Genomic DNA, 11,900 nt, shown 5'->3' on the forward strand with positions numbered 1-11,900 from the left:
TGCTGGCAGTCCCCGTCATATGCATGAATATGCTCAAGATGCTATTGCGTATGTTCGTCTCTATGGTCGTCCAGATTTATTTATAATATTTACATGAAATCAATCTTGGGACGAGATACTGCAGCTTTTACTTCAAGGACAATCGGCAGTTCATAGGCATGACATTACGGCCCGTGTCTTCTGGCAAAAGTTGAAATCACTGATAAACTACATAGTAAAACTTGAAGTGTTTGGGTCAGTGCGATGCTGGATGTACTCAGTGGAATGGCAAAAAAGAGGTTTTCCACACGCACATATACTAATCTGGCTACATAAAAAAATTACTTCGAACGAAATTGATGATGTGATTTCCGCTGACATACCTGATAAAAATGTCGATAAGGGGTTATATAATATTATTATAAAAAATATGATACATGGACCTTGCGGTGCACTGAACGAAAATTCACCATGCATGGCCAAAGGAAGGTGCACAAAGCAAAATCCTCGACTTTTAGTATCCAAAACAGTTACTGGCAATGATGGTTACCCACAATATAGAAGAAGATCTACTGAAGATGGCGGTAAAACAGCAATAATAAAGAAGCGTAACGGTACCACCATCGAAATAGATAACCAGTGGGTTGTTCCAAATTCCCAATTATTATCAAAAACATTTAATGCACACATAAACGTTGAATACTGTAACTCCGTAAAGGCAATCAAATACATATGTAAATACGTCAACAAAGGCAGTGACATGGCAGTTTTTTGCTTGCAGCCCGAAATCAAAGATTTCGGCGAAATCGTACAATATCAGGCTGGAAGATACATAAGCATTAATGAAGCTGTTTGGTGAATTCTTTCATTTCCGATACATGAACGTAGTCCAGCTGTTGTTGACTTAGCGGTACATTTACAGAATGGTGAACGTGTTTATTTCTCGGAAACCAACGTGCAACAAAGAGCCCTGAATCCACCGGATACAAAATTAACAGCTTTTTTTCACTTTGCAAAAATGATTCTTTTGCAAAAAAAGCTGCTGTATACTGAAGTGCCTTCGTATTACACGTGGCATGCTAAAAATAAAGTATTTGAATGTCGAAAACAGGGTAAGTCAGTCGACGGCCAATCTACCATCTTCAAAGATACCACGATAGGAAGACTCTACACCGTTCACCCCAATCAACATGAATGCTTCTTTCTACGCCTGCTTTTGGTGAATGTACCCGGTCCGACATCCTTTGAGTATTTGAGAACTTTAAACGGTACTATACATGACACTTTGATCAATGCTTGAAAGATTTGAGAGGGAAGTCGAAACCCTTTGGCAGCACATTAATATTGCTTGCGGGAGATTTCAGGCAAACATTACCTATAATACCTAGATCAACTCCTGCAGACGAAATGAATGCTTGCCTGAAAAATTCTAAATTATGGGCACACGTAAAAATATTAAAATTAACTACAAATATGCGTGTCCGATTGCAAAACGATGACTCTGGTCAAACATTTTCATATCAATTGCTGGCAATTGGAAACGGAAAGCTCCCAGTAGACTCAATTTCAGGACGTATACAACTACCTGCTGATTTCTGTAATTTAGTGACGTCCAAAAATGAATTGATTGAAAAAGTATTTCCGAATATTCTAAAAAATTATAAAAATAATAAATGGCTAAGTGAAAGAGCGATTCTCGCACCCAAAAATATAGACGTCCACGAAATCAACAATATTGTTTTGACCAAGATTCGAGACCAGGCAGTCCTTTACAAGTCAGTCGACACAGTTTTGGAATCAAATGAAGCGGCTAATTATCCATCTGAATTTTTAAATTCCATGGATCTTTCAGGGTTTCCACCACACGTGCTACAACTAAAAATAGGCGTACCAATAATACTTTTAAGAAATATCAACCCACCAAAGTTTTGCAATGGCACGCGACTTGCCGTAAAAAAAAAATAATGGAAAACCTAATAGAGGCCACAATCTTGACAGGGCCTTTTGAGGGTGAGCCTGTTCTTATTCCTCGCATTCCCATGATTCCAACGGATCTGCCTTTTCAATTTAAAGGATTGCAATTCCCAATTCGATTTGCCTTTGCAATCACCATTAACAAAGCTCAAGGTCAATCATTAGAAAAATGTGGTCTAGATCTTAATACTGATTGTTTTTCCCATGGATAATTGTACGTTGCATGTTCGAGGGTCGGTAAACCTGACAATCTATTTATATGCAGCGACAATTGGACAGCAAAGAATGTTGTATATTCGCAAGTTTTACGTAGTTAATTTGTATTGTATCTATCTATCTATCTATCTATATAAAAACGAGTTGTGTGTATGCATGTTTGTTTGTTTGTAAAAAGAGCGTTTGCATATGACGTCATTATTAGTACATACGGCTTTGTATATGCACAGACAATGGGAAAGCCAAGAATGTTGTATATTCGCAATTTTTACGTAGTTTAACTCCTGCAAACGAAATGAATGCTTGCCTGAAAAATTCCAATTTATGGGCACACGTAAAAATATTAAAATTAACTACAAATATGCGTGTCCGATTGCAAAACGATGACTCTGGTCAAACATTTTCAGATCAATTGCTGGCAATTGGAAACGGAAAGCTCCCAGAAGTGGGAAAGCCAACAATGTTGTATATTTGCAATTTTTACGTAGTTTGAAACACATATATAAATCTATCTATATTCACAGGTGGGACACAGGGACACAACTACAATAGCGCGTAACTAATATGGTGCGTAACGACTTACGCGCGCGGGGGGGGGCTTGTGGGGCGCGAAGCGCCCCACCAACTAGGTGTTGGGGTGGCGCGAAGCGCCGCCCTAACAGCTAGTATATATATAAAAACTAGCTGTTGGGGTGGCGCTTCGCGCCACCCCAACACCTAGTTGGTGGGGGCGCTTCGGCCCCCCCAAGCCCACCCACGCGCGTAAGTCGTTACGCGCCATATTAGTTACGCGCCATTGTAGTTGTGTCCCTATGTCCCACCTGTGAATATATATATATATATATATATATATATATATATATATATATATATATATATATATATATATATATATATATATATATATATATATATATATATATATATATATATATATATATATATATATATATATATATATATATATATATATATATATATATATATATATATATATATATATATATATATATACTAGCTGTTGGGGTGGCGCTTCGCGCCACCCCAACAGCTAGTTAGCCCCCCCAAGCCCCCCCGCGCGCGTAAGTCGTTACGCGCCATATTAGTTACGCGCCATTGTAGTTGTGTCCCTATGTCCCACCTGTGAATATAGATATATATATATATATATATATATATATATATATATATATATATATATATATATATATATATATATATATATATATATATATATATATATATATATATATATATGTTTTTAACTACGTAAAACTTGCGAATATACAACATTCTTTGCTGTCCCATTGTCTGTGCATATAAATAGATTGTCAGGTTTACCGACTCTTGAACATGCAACATATAATGGTCCATGGGAAAACAATCCGTATTCAGATCTATACCTCATGATTCTAATGATTGCCCTTGAGCTTTGTTGATGGTGATTGCTAATCGACCATTCCCTGAGTCGCCATCGTCATTTATATATCCCCCTGTGCACCCCGGCGTCCCCTTTGTAGTTATGTCCCTGTGTCCCGGTCGTCATTTATATTCCCTGTGTCCCGGTCGTCATTTGTGTCCCGGTGTTCCAGTCTGTGATTTCTCTTTGAGTGTCCCGGGCGTCATTTATATTCCTTGTGTCCCGGTGTCCCGGTCGTCATTTATATCCCCCTGTGCCCCCCGGCGTCCCCATTGTAGTTGTGTCCCTGTGTCCCTGTCGTCATTTATATTCCCTGTGTCCCGGTCGTCATTTGTATCCCGGTGTCCCGGTCTGTATATACATTCGTTTTTTAGTTTTGTTTTTCTCCTTTATTTTTTTCCTTTTTTCTTTTTTAGTTTATTTAGATTTTTAGATTTTTTTTTTATATTTATTAATATTTTTTTAGTTTTCTTTTTCTCTTATTTTTCAGTTATTTCCTTTTTTTTAGTTTTTTCTTTTTTAGTTTTTAGTTTTTTTTTTGTTTTTTACCTTTTTTTAGTTTTTTTAGTTTTTTTAGTTTTTTAGCTTTTTTAGTTTTTTTATTAGTTTTTAGTTTTTTTTAGTTTTTGCCTTTTTTTAGTTTTTTCAGTTTTTTTTAGTTTTTAGTTTTTTACCTTTTTTAGTTTTTTTTAGTTTTTTAGCTTTTTTAGCTTTTTTTCTTTTTAGTTTTTTTTTGTAGTTTTTACCTTTTTTAGTTTTTTTTCTTCTTTTGTATTAGTGTGAAATAATTCAGACGTCATATGCGGACAAACCCGACGTCACTCGACAGACAGACAGACAGACATAACCCACAAACAACTTATTTTTATATATATTTATTCATATTTTTTTAGTTTTCTTTTTCTCTTTTATTTTTCAGTTTTTTCTTTTTTTTAGTTTTTTTCTTTTTTAGTTTTTAGTTTTTTTTTAGTTTTTTACCTTTTTTTAGTTTTTTTTAGTTTTTTTAGTTTTTTAGCTTTTTTAGTTTTTTTATTAGTTTTTATTTTTTTGTAGTTTTTGCCTTTTTTTATTTTTTCAGTTTTTTTTTAGTTATTAGATTTTTACCTTTTTTTAGTTTTTTTTAGTTTTTTAGCTTTTTTAGTTTTTTTTTCTTTTTAGTTTTTTTTTGTAGTTTTTACCTTTTTTAGTTTTTTTCTTCTTTTGTATTAGTGTGAAATAATTCAGACGTCATATGCGGACAAACATGACGTCACCTGATCCATCCACAGATCCACAAACAGACAACTTATTTTTCTTTTTCTCTTATTTTTCAGTTTTTTCCTTTTTTTTAGTTTTTTCTTTTTTAGTTTTTAGTTTTTTTTTGTTCTTTACCTTTTTTAGTTTTTTTAGTAATTTTAGTTTTTTAGCTTTTTTAGTTTTATTATTAGTTTTTAGTTTTTTTTTAGTTTTTGCCTTTTTTTAGTTTTTTCAGTTTTTTTTAGTTTTTAGTTTTTTACCTTTTTTTAGTTTTTTTTAGTTTTTTAGCTTTTTTAGTTTTTTTTCTTTTTAGTTTTTTTTGTAGTTTTTACCTTTTTTAGTTTTTTTTCTTCTTTTGTATTAGTGTGAAATAATTCAGACGTCATATGCGGACAAACCCGACGTCACTCGACAGACAGACAGACAGACATAACCCACAAACAACTTATTTATATATATATTTATTCATATTTTTTTAGTTTTCTTTTTCTCTTTTATTTTTCAGTTTTTTCTTTTTTTTTAGTTTTTTTCTTTTTTAGTTTTTTCTTTTTTTTTAGTTTTTTAGCTTTTTTTAGTTTTTTTTTTTTAGTTTTTTATCTTTTTTATTTTTTACGTTTTTTCTTTTTATGTTTTTCTTTTTTTAATTTTTTTAATTTTTAATTTTTTAGTTTTTTTCTTTTTAGTTTCTTTTTAGTTTTTTACCATTTTTCTTTTTTCGAATTACTTTAATCAATTATCAAAATATTTCGAAATATTTATGCTATTTCCAGTTTTTACATTTTAGTTTGTTTTCTTTTATATATATAGAAGATATAATCTGGCGTAACGGACAGACAACTTATTTTTATATATATAGAATATATATAAAAATAAGTTGTCTGTCTGTCTGTGGATCAGGTGACGTCATGTTTCTGTGTCGGCTGACGTCATGAAATTAGTTGTCAGGTGACGTCATGTTTCTGTGTCGGCTGACGTCATGAAATTAGTTGTCGTCATTTTTGCTTTGACGGTGACGTCATTCAAGATATTTAAGACATATGTTCACGTAGAAATCTATTAATGTTTAAGTTTACAATGACTGATGAACTTACCATGGCAAAAAAGAAGAAAAAGAAAACTGAAAAAAGAAAAAAGGTAAAAAACTAAAAAAAAAACTAAAAGGAAAAAACACTCAAAGAGAAATTACAGACCGGGACACAAATGACGACCGAGACAGAGGGAATATAAGTGACGACCTGGAACCTCAAAGAGAAATTACAGACTGGGACACCCGGACACAAATCACGACCGGGACACAGGGAATATAAATGACGACCGGGACACAGGGACACAACTACAACGGGGAAGCCGGGGACACAGGCGGGATATATAAATGACGACCGGGACACAGGGATTGTTCGAATAGAAATTACAGACCGGGACACCGGGACACAAATGAAGACCGGAACACCAGGACACAGGGAATATAAATGACGACCGGGACACTCAAAGAGAAATTACAAACTGGGACACCGGGACACAAATGACGACCGGGACACAGGGAATATAAATGACGACCGGGACACAGGGACACATCATTAGAATAATTAGGTATAGATCTGAATACGGATTGTTTTTCCCATGGACAATTATATGTTGCATGTTCAAGAGTCAGTAAACCTGACAATCTATTTATATGCACAGACAATGGGACAGCAAAGAATGTTGTATTTTCGCATGTTTTACGTAGTTAAAAACATATATTTATATCTATCTCTATTCACAGGTGGGACACAGGGACACAACTACAATGGCGCGTAACTAATATGGCGCGTAACGACTTACGCGCGTGGGGGGGCTTGGGGGGGCGCGAAGCGCCCCACCAACTAGGTGTTGGGGTGGCGCGAAGCGCCACCCCAACAGCTAGTATATATATATATATATATATATATATATGTTTTTAACTACGTAAAACTTGTGAATATACAACATTCTTTGCTGTCCCATTGTCTGTGCATATAAATAGATTGTCAGGTTTACCGACTCTTGAACATGCAACATATAATGGTCCATGGGAAAACAATCCGTATTCAGATCTATACCTCATGATTCTAATGATTGCCCTTGAGCTTTGTTGATGGTGATTGCTAATCGACCAGTCCCTGAGTCGCCATCGTCATTTATATATCCCCCTGTGCACCCCGGCGTCCCCTTTGTAGTTATGTCCCTGTGTCCCGGTCGTCATTTATATTCCCTGTGTCCCGGTCGTCATTTGTGTCCCGGTGTTCCAGTCTGTGATTTCTCTTTGAGTGTCCCGGGCGTCATTTATATTCCTTGTGTCCCGGTGTCCCGGTCGTCATTTATATCCCCCTGTGCCCCCCGGCGTCCCCATTGTAGTTGTGTCCCTGTGTCCCGGTCGTCATTTATATTCCCTGTGTCCCGGTCGTCATTTGTATCCCGGTGTCCCGGTCTGTATACACATTCGTTTTTTAGTTTTGTTTTTCTCCTTTATTTTTTTCCTTTTTTCTTTTTTTTCTTTTTTAGTTTATTTAGATTTTTAGATTTTTTAGTTTTTTTATTAGTTTTTAGTTTTTTTGTAGTTTTTACCATTTTTTTACTTTTTTATATTTATTAATATTTTTTTAGTTTTCTTTTTCTCTTATTTTTCAGTTTTTTCCTTTTTTTTAGTTTTTTCTTTTTTAGTTTTTAGTTTTTTTTTTGTTTTTTACCTTTTTTTATTTTTTTTAGTTTTTTTAGTTTTTTTAGCTTTTTTAGTTTTTTTATTAGTTTTTAGTTTTTTTTAGTTTTTGCCTTTTTTTAGTTTTTTTTAGTTTTTAGTTTTTTACCTTTTTTTAGTTTTTTTTAGTTTTTTAGCTTTTTTAGTTTTTTTTCTTTTTAGTTTTTTTTGTAGTTTTTACCTTTTTTAGTTTTTTTTCTTCTTTTGTATTAGTGTGAAATAATTCAGACGTCATATGCGGACAAACATGACGTCACTCGACAGACAGACAGACAGACATAACCCACAAAAAACTTATTTTTATATATATTTATTCATATTTTTTTAGTTTTCTTTTTCTCTTTTATTTTTCAGTTTTTTCCTTTTTTTTAGTTTTTTCTTTTTTAGTTTTTAGTTTTTTTTAGTTTTTTACCTTTTTTTAGTTTTTTTTAGTTTTCTTAGTTTTTTAGCTTTTTTAGTTTTTTTATTAGTTTTTATTTTTTTGTAGTTTTTGCCTTTTTTTATTTTTTTCAGTTTTTTTTTAGTTATTAGATTTTTACCTTTTTTTAGTTTTTTTTAGTTTTTTAGCTTTTTTAGTTTTTTTTTTCTTTTTAGTTTTTTTTGTAGTTTTTACCTTTTTTAGTTTTTTTCTTCTTTTGTATTAGTGTGAAATAATTCAGACGTCATATGCGGACAAACATGACGTCACCTGATCCACAGATCCACACACAGACAACTTATTTGTATATATATAGATAAGTTGTTTGTCTGTGTGTCTGTCAAGTGACGTCACTGTCCGCTTATGACGTCTAAATTATTTCATCATATACTAATTCAAAAACAAATGTATTCAAGCCGAAATAGCTCAGTTGGTAAAGCGTTATGTTCCAGGTTCTAGGTCCGAGAGGTTCCAGGTTTGAGCCTTGGCTTTAGCAAAATAAAATTAAAAAAACTAAAAACTAATAAAAAAACTGAACAAACTAAAAAAAAACTAAAAAACTAAAAACCGAAAAAGAAAAAAAGGAAAAAACAGAAAAATAAAGGAGAAAAAAAACTAAAAAAAAGGTAAATGTATTGAAGCCGAAGTAGCTGAGTTGGTAAAGCGTTATGTTCCAGGTTCTAGGTCAGAGAGGTTCCAGGTTCGAACCTTGGCTTTAGTATTAATACAAGAGAAGAAAAAAAAAATAAAAAAGGTAAAAACTACAAAAAAAGAACAAAAGTTAAAAACCAAAAAAAAACTAAAAAGAAAAAATTAAAAATACAAAAAATTTATTTCATCATATACCAATTCAAAAACGAATGTATATACAGACTGGAACACCAGGATACAAATGACGACCGGGACCAGGTTCGAACCTTGGCTTTAGCATTAATACAAAAGAAGAAAAAAAAACTAAAAAAGGTAAAAACTACAAAAAAACTAAAAAAGAAATACTAGAAAAACTAAAATAGCTAACAAACTAAAAAAAAACTAAAAAAAGGTATAAAACAAGAAAAGAAAAAGAAATTGAAAAATAAAGGAGAAAAAAACTGAAAAAAATAAAAATAAAAAAACTTAAAAAGATAAAAACTACAAAAAAAACTAAAAAGGAAAAAGAAAAAAAAACTAAAGAAGCTAAAAAAAAGGTTAAAACCAAAAAAAAACTAAAAAGAAAAAACGGAAAAAACTAAAAATTTATTTCATCATAAACCAATTCAAAAACGAATGTATAAACAGACCGGGACACCAGGATACAAATGACGACCGGGACACAGGGAATATAAATGACGACCGGAAAAATTAAAGAGATTTTACAGACCAGAATTTTTGAATTCCGTGGATCTTTCAGGGTTTCCACCACACGTGCTGCAACTAAAAATAGGCGTGCCAATAATACTGTTAAGAATTATCAACCCACCAAAGCTTTGCAATGGCAAGTGACTCGCCGTAAAAAAAAAAAACATGGAAAACGTAATAGAGGCCACAATCTTGACAGGGTTTTTGAGGGTGAGGCTGTTCTTATTCCTCGCTTTCCCATGATTACAACGGATCTGCCTTTTCAATTTAAAATATTGCAATTCCCAATTCGATTAGCATTTGCAATCACCATCAACAAAGCTCAAGGTCAATCCTTAGAAAAATGAGGTATAGATCTTAATGCTGTTTGTTTTTCCCATAGACAATTGTACGTTGCATGTCCGAGGGTCGGTAAACCTGACAATCTATTTATATGCAGCGACAATTGGAAAGCGAAGAATGTTGTATATTCGCAAGTTTTACGCAGTTAATTTGTATTTTATACTAGCTGTTGGGGTGGCGCTTCGCGCCACCCCAACACCTAGTTGGTGGGGGCGCTTCGCCCCCCCCCCCAAGCCCCCCCGCGTGCGTAAGTCGTTACGCGCCATATTAGTTACGCGCCATTGTAGTTGTGTCCCTATGTCCCACCTGTGAATATAGATAGATATATATATATATATATATATATATATATATATATATATATATATATATATATATATATATATATATATATATATATATATATATATATATATATATATATATATGTTTTTAACTACGTAAAACTTGCGAATATACAACATTCTTTGCTGTCCCATTGTCTGTGCATATAAATAGATTGTCAGGTTTACCGACTCTTGAACATGCAACATATAATGGTCCATGGGAAAACAATCCGTATTCAGATCTATACCTCATGATTCTAATGATTGCCCTTGAGCTTTGTTGATGGTGATTGCTAATCGACCATTCCCTGAGTCGCCATCGTCATTTATATATCCCCCTGTGCACCCCGGCGTCCCCTTTGTAGTTATGTCCCTGTGTCCCGGTCGTCATTTATATTCCCTGTGTCCCGGTCGTCATTTGTGTCCCGGTGTTCCAGTCTGTGATTTCTCTTTGAGTGTCCCGGGCGTCATTTATATTCCTTGTGTCCCGGTCGTCATTTATATCCCCCTGTGCCCCCCGGCGTCCCCATTGTAGTTGTGTCCCTGTGTCCCGGTCGTCATTTATATTCCCTGTGTCCCGGTCGTCATTTGTATCCCGGTGTCCCGGTCTGTATATACATTCGTTTTTTAGTTTTGTTTTTCTCCTTTATTTTTTTCCTTTTTTCTTTTTTTTCTTTTTTAGTTTATTTAGATTTTTAGATTTTTTAGTTTTTTTATTAGTTTTTAGTTTTTTTGTAGTTTTTACCATTTTTTTAGTTTTTTTAGTTTTTTTTTTTACTTATGTCCTGGTCGTCATTTATACTCCCTGTGTCCCGGTCGTCATTTGTGTCTCGGTGCTTTGTTGATTGCTAATTTATATTATATTTATATTTATATTTTTTATATTTATTAATATTTTTTTAGTTTTGTTTTTCTCTTATTTTTCAGTTTTTCCTTTTTTTTAGTTTTTTCTTTTTTAGTTTTTAGTTTTTTTTGGTTTTTACCTTTTTTTAGTTTTTTTAGTTTTTTTAGTTTTTTAGCTTTTTTAGTTTTTTTGTTAGTTTTTAGTTTTTTTTTAGTTTTTGCCTTTTTTTAGTTTTTTCAGTTTTTTTTAGTTTTTAGTTTTTTACCTTTTTTTAGTTTTTTTTAGTTTTTTAGCTTTTTTAGTTTTTTTTCTTTTTAATTTTTTTTTGTAGTTTTTACCTTTTTTAGTTTTTTTTTCTTCTTTTGTATTAGTGTGAAATGCGGACAAACACGACGTCACTCGACAGACAGACAGACAGACATAACCCACAAACAACTTATTTTTATATATATTTATTCATATTTTTTTAGTTTTCTTTTTCTCTTTTATTTTTCAGTTTTTTCCTTTTTTTTAGTTTTTTTTAGTTTTTTACCTTTTTTTAGTTTTTTTTAGTTTTTTTAGTTTTTTAGCTTTTTTAGTTTTTTTATTAGTTTTTATTTTTTTTGTAGTTTTTGCCTTTTTTTATTTTTTTCAGTTTTTTTTTAGTTATTAGATTTTTACCTTTTTTTAGTTTTTTTTAGTTTTTTAGCTTTTTTAGTTTTTTTTTCTTTTTAGTTTTTTTTGTAGTTTTTACCTTTTTTAGTTTTTTTCTTCTTTTGTATTAGTGTGAAATAATTCAGACGTCATATGCGGACAAACATGACGTCACCTGATCCACACACAGATCCACACACAGACAACTTATTTTTATATATATAGATATCTATCTATCTATCTATATAAAAACGAGTTGTATGTATGCATGTGTGTTTGTTTTTAAAAGGAGCATTTGCATATGACGTCATTATAAGTAAAAAAGGCTGTGTATATGCACAGACAATGGGAAAGCCAAGAATGTTGTATATTCGCAAGTTTTACGTAGTTCAAAACAAATATATAAATCTATCTATATTCATAGGGGGTACACAGGGGCACAACTTACGCGCTCTAGG

At 32.4% G+C, this 11,900-nt stretch overlaps 1 long non-coding RNA gene across 1 annotated transcript; it reads right to left on the minus strand.

Moving 5' to 3' along the window:
* Nucleotides 1–7,211: 7,211 nt before the first annotated feature.
* Nucleotides 7,212–11,672, minus strand: LOC136042488 (uncharacterized). The gene is made up of 2 exons (XR_010621330.1): nt 11,209–11,672; nt 7,212–8,229 (listed from the first exon to the last, which is right to left on the minus strand). It is a non-coding gene; the product is annotated as an uncharacterized LOC136042488 (long non-coding RNA).
* Nucleotides 11,673–11,900: the final 228 nt, after the last annotated feature.

Source organism: Artemia franciscana, unplaced genomic scaffold (genome assembly GCF_032884065.1).
Source record: "Artemia franciscana unplaced genomic scaffold, ASM3288406v1 Scaffold_1363, whole genome shotgun sequence".
Lineage (NCBI taxonomy): Eukaryota > Metazoa > Arthropoda > Branchiopoda > Anostraca > Artemiidae > Artemia > Artemia franciscana.